Below are 5,857 nucleotides of genomic sequence, written 5' to 3'. Positions count from 1 at the left end.
CTTCATTCCCACTAAATCACATGAATGGGATATATCTCAGGCAAGACTACCCACTCAAAAGTTAGATATCATGCTAGCTATGGGCTATATGTTCATAGTTATTAGGTACTTCTGGAGGGTGATTCATTTACACTATTTTAGTCTATTTCAGCCTCTGGAGTTTCTTTCAGTCTTTGGACTTGCTTTTGCGGTCCTCACTGATTATTAAAGTGGTCCATGGTAACTGGCTCAGACTTACACATTTAATCTCTGATGCTTACATCAGCAAGGAGGAAACCCAACCAGAGGCATTCTTAGTCATGGTATCATCCAGAAAGTGCGTGGTCTTTAAGAAAACACACAAAGTTCTAAGTTTGCAGTTCAGGGAAGTCCTAACATTCCAGCATGAGTTGATCATAGTATGTTTTTCTGTATTATATAGAGTGTGCTTTCAAGACAGCCGCAGACGAAAAAAAGGAGGGAAAGATAAGCTACTATTTATGTTACTTTAATAATCCTAAATGCAAAACATTAGTTCTTTCTAGCAACAAAAACTCCACCAGCAGCAATACTGAAACCATATGCCCTCCATTCGATTTACCATCAACAACTGCCTGGCTGCACACAGAGCCTCTCTGCCTAATAGTGGCTCTAGGCAAGTGCGTGTATAATATTCAAAGCAGTTTTGTTCTTTTATTAAGGTTGTGATAAGGATGCAAAGCATTTTAATGGGAATAATCAATTATATAATGATACTCATATACAACAAAGTGCTTTTAATATAAGTACTTTTAATGTGCTGCTTCTGTGATGAGGGAATTACTTTTGTAATACTTTCAGAAGCATGTCTTCTATTGGTGCCAGGCAGACAGAGCCACCCTAGGAGACTCCTGAACTCCACTTACTCCTCATTCACAAGAAGGCATTTTTCAATGCAGAGACCACATGATTTTACCACTCTGCTGAATAAGAGAATTTCAGCATTAAGATGTGTCTACATTTTTTTGCAAGAGAAGAAAGAAATGGAGTGCGTTATCATTCTGAACAAAAGCTGATTGTGAAACTTCAACACTTAAAAGATTAAATTTGATTCTTTCCTGTTACATTTGCCTAATGATTTTCCTGAACTCCCTTTACTGTTATCATCTCTCTACCGATAAGGAAGCTAAGTTAATTCTATTCTGCCATTGGCATTTTTGATGATGGATGTCAAGAGTTATAAATAGAGGGTGGCCACTCATGATGTTTTGCATGCTTCTGAAAATTTTCACAAAACAACTAATTAAACTCTTATTATATTCAAATTTCTTTTTATCTTATGGGTATGGATATATTTAGGTAATGAGATGGAAACCGGATACTTATTCCATCTATACTAGATTTTCATTTAGAAGTGGTGCCTTCTTCCACCCAGAGCTAATTTTCTGTAAGTCCCGTGCCAGTTGTCATGGATACAGGTTGAGCTGTGTCTGTTTCTCAGGTGTCACTGGCTGTGTTTGGGAGCACAGTCCTAAAGGATGATGAAGGCTGAGCATGCTCCCTGACTGTCTGCATCCAGCCTCTGCAAATGCAGAGTGGTTGCTCCAGCACCTTGCAGCAAGTTGCCATGAGCACTTCAGAAAAGCACCCAGACATTTTCTCATCTCAGCACTGACTGTGTGCCTCTACCAGTATGAGATCCCTAGCTATAATCAAGGGATAGATTTGGGTCAGTGTTCAGGCTTCAGATGCTACTTCTCTGCTCTTCCTCCCCTTGTCTCTCCTTTGCTGAGCTCAAGAAATTACCTCATGGGGGCTGCAAAGAAACAGACAGCTAAGAAGTGTGGCGAATAAACAAAAAAAGAATATCGAGCAAACTCCAACAGAGCGTGCTCAGGTGTGGTTGCAGGAAGACAATGCTATGATCTTTAAATCCAGAGCAATATGGTTTGTGAATCTCGATGCCAGAACAATCAAAAGAACATAAAATGTTGTGAAATTTGGAGTAGGATTAATCTGCAGATTAGATGTAGGTGTCTACACAAGACCTGGGTGTTCCCATTATGTCAACAGAGATCTAGTCAACTCAGTTAATGTAGCCTTTGTATAGAAAGCTGGGGATCCTTCTCTTGGATGGAATCTGACTGGAGAGTTTCAGCCTGGTTCCCATACACAAGCATTCTGAGCCACTGGAATTCTCCAAGGTATCCCCCTGGAGCTCCAGTTCACTCTCCAGTACAGTGTGGGTGTTGTATAGGTCCTGTGTTGTAAGTGGCAACTCTATGCAGCATCTCAGGGCATCTTAAATGGACTAGATGGTGGCATCCAAGTTGAGCCCAGCCCAGCATTACAAGTTGTATTTTACGTGGCTGTCTAATTCAAAGAGATCCAAGACATGAGAGAGGCCCTGCATCTCCTTCCCTAGTGCACAAGAGAGTTGGGCATTCACAAAGCTCAGCTGTTAATATCCTTTAGCCAGTGCATATTTAATGTAAAAGGCATAACCACTCCAGGAACAGGGACCAAACCCAGCATCTACCTTTCCCGTGTAAGTGGAGCTTAATGCATCCAAACCCAGGATCATTTACCCCATGCTTTTAGTTGCTTCTCTTTAACTTCTCTAAGCAGACAGGTAAAGTAATGCACAGAGACATAAATCAGATTGTAAGATACAAATCAATACTTATTATGGAGTGCCTCTTAGATTCATCACGCCTTCTCAGAAACTACTTAGCTAAAACTTATATTTTATTGCTGATTCCACCAAAGCCAACACATTTCAGACTACATTTCTTGCTCTCCCTCAAATCAGTAGCACTATTTCAGAAGAGTACTTTTTCCCCACATGTTCAGAAACAGTCCAACAAAAAAAGTTTGGGAAAAAAAATCTCTTTTTTCCAGTTAAAAAATGCAAAATGCGTTCTGCTAAGTCACATGGATTTCAACTGAAAAAGATCAAAAATATAGATTCCAGCTTTGAATTTTCAATATGCCTTTTTTATATGAAACTCAATGTTTAATTGCACATAAAAGTATTCAAAATATCAGAGGTAACTTATTTTGCCCACATTGAATACATTGCAATAGAATCCAATGCATTTTTTTTTGTTAGATTTATGAAAAAATAATGAAATAATGGGATAATGTTCATCTGGATGAATTGGAAAGCGTTGCTGAAAATTATTCACATATCTCTATCAAAAACATATAGTTTCATTGTGTTTTTCACAAAAGCAGTTACTATTTTTTTCTTTTCTCATTTCTTGGCAACAGAGTCGTGGATCTATAATTAAAAACCCACTTAGGCAATTTTCAAAGGATTATTACAATCTTGTCATGTGAGGGGTTGAACAAGTCAATTTATAGGTTATTTTTTTCCCCATTTCTAGATGCTCCAATGATGGTCTGAAACTCTTTAGGGCCATAAACTATGGGGGTTTTTTGGCAATGGACACAAGGCATGCAACTAATATTCTCTTTTTCTCTCTTTTTAGGAATGCAGTTGAAGAAAACAAAAAATTATATGCAATCTATGACACAAGGTGAGTTACTAAAAGTACTTTAAGCATGTGATTATTATCTGTAATAGAATGTAAATACTTCAAAATATTAAAAATTATTATTACCTTTTTTTCCTGAGCCACAAAGTAATCTTTAAATTAAGGCAAAATGAAAAATATTTTAACCCATCATACACAATTCTGTACATACCTAATAATGATTCCCCTCTATATATAGTGATTTCCCCTCTGTGTACAGTGCATATGACAAAGAAATATAGTTACACAACCAGCTTGATTTACATGTTATTTCACAGATGGAATATGGCCACAATCCTGATCTGTGTATTATGAGCTTAACTGTGTCTGCTTCTGATGCCAGTGTTTGGGGAATGAGAATGAAGGGCTAGCTGGCACAGCCTTGGGAAAAGAGGATGCATTTAGAAAGACCAGCAGAGTGCTGTGTCTTGGCAGTGGAAGGCTGTGGATGCAGCCTCTATATAAACACACCTCTGCATTCTGAAGCCTTTCCTTTCCCATCCTTCATGGACTGGTTCCCGTTAAGGGCACTCCGTAGCATCGGCAAAAAAGGATTTGTTTCCCTCTCAACGGATAAGAGCAAGACATACATCAGATTTTCACTTTATTCTACCCATAGCTTTTTCTTTGTTACCCTGGATTTTCACTTCCAGAATTGTGTCTACAAAATGAATAATTTCACTTCACTTCCTTCTCATTGCTTATCCTCTTTGCACTTCCCTCCCTTCAGTGTTTTTTTTTTCTTTGTCTTTCCACTTTTCCACTGTTAAAATTCAAAGGGACATTTGGATGGAAATGCCAGGAACCAATATTTCTTGGTGTTTTAGCTAGTCCTAATACAGATGCATCAGTTAGGATCCTGACATGATCTCCCTTTAAATATACATAATATTACATATAAGCAATTCAAACAACTCATGCTTGTCTTCTTCACTCTGTATAATCTCCTGCAAAAGGAGGCTTGTATCTTAACTTGGAATTCTGGCTGCTGTTAGCAAAAAATTGCATAAACAATAATTGTCACAAATGAGATTCATAAAGATAAATAAGAATTGATAAATGTTTATCATATCTACCAATGATGATTGATAAGTATGAAAACACAAATATATGGACTATATCCTTCTGGTTTTAACTGGCCTTAAAGAAAAAAGGTAACTGCTGCATACTGTTTTGTTATGAATAGTGTGCTCCTGACAAAAGGATTTAGATGAATCCACTTAAATAGAAATTTAAGAAAGAAGTCCTATATAAAATAGCACTTCCTCAACTGCAGTTACAGTAAAAAAAAAAAAGTCATAACTCAGTTACTTGTCTGTTTTTCTCAAAAGACTGTTTTCATCAGGACAGAGACTTAAAGAGTAGTACTTCTAATGCACCACAGGCTCCTCTAATGTATTTGTGTTATTTCAGTGCATAATCATTAATCTTTATGATGAAAAAATGTGAGTTATAAAGAGCCATGATTATTTCTTCCTCTGCCAAAGTGTCAATGGATTTTTATTTTGATGTGTCTGACTCACTATGTGCATAATCCAGAGGTTTTGCTGCATAAGGAATGGAATGTTGCAGGAATACTCTTTTAAATTCATTCAGCTAATTCAAATTTTTGTTCTATTTTCTTGAATATGGAGAAAAAATACCCATCTGAAATTTCAACAGCAGTTCAAGACAATTTGGGTCAAGCCTCTTATTAAAGGCAAATTTTCCCCATTACTCATATGGATTAATAACTTATTCTTTATGCGGCCCACAGAAACATTCAGATCTCCACTACATCAGAACAGTTGACATAACACCATTAATATTTCTGTATAATTAAATGTAAACCAGCAAATTATGCAACCAAAGCAAATGGATTCATGCAATGCTGCATTCAATCTGCCTGACAGAAATGGGGACAATGAGTATAAACTTATTGTCAGTTAAATAAACTGCTAAGTGTTACCCACTATCAGCAAATATTAAATACGGTTTCTGATAAATATATATAGTAAATAAATATAATCTTGTTTTCCTCACATAGTATGTCCAACAACCACTGTTCATTATCTGAACAGGCAAAACACAATGTGAAAAACTGCCAAAGTGCAGACTATTCCTGAAGCACTAATGCGCCCCAACATCCTCCTGTCACTCTAAAACTCTGCTTCTCCTGAGATAGCGTAGGACAGAAAATAAGAAAGTTGAGCTTTCTGAAGGAAATACTGATTTTCTGTTGTACAGTATTTTGACAAAAATGATCCTCAACTTTTGGTTTCATAAAGTGAAAAAGAAGTCAGGTTTAGCAAAAAAAAAAAACAACCAAAAACCAAAGTTGAAAATTTTCTTGTGAATTTTTTCCCAGCCAGCTTTATTAA

This window comes from Lichenostomus cassidix, chromosome 1, assembly GCF_008360975.1.
Source record: "Lichenostomus cassidix isolate B80296 chromosome 1, HeHo_3.0, whole genome shotgun sequence".
Lineage (NCBI taxonomy): Eukaryota > Metazoa > Chordata > Aves > Passeriformes > Meliphagidae > Lichenostomus > Lichenostomus cassidix.
The sequence above is the reverse complement of the archived record's forward strand: the minus strand, read 5'-3'. Positions refer to the sequence as shown.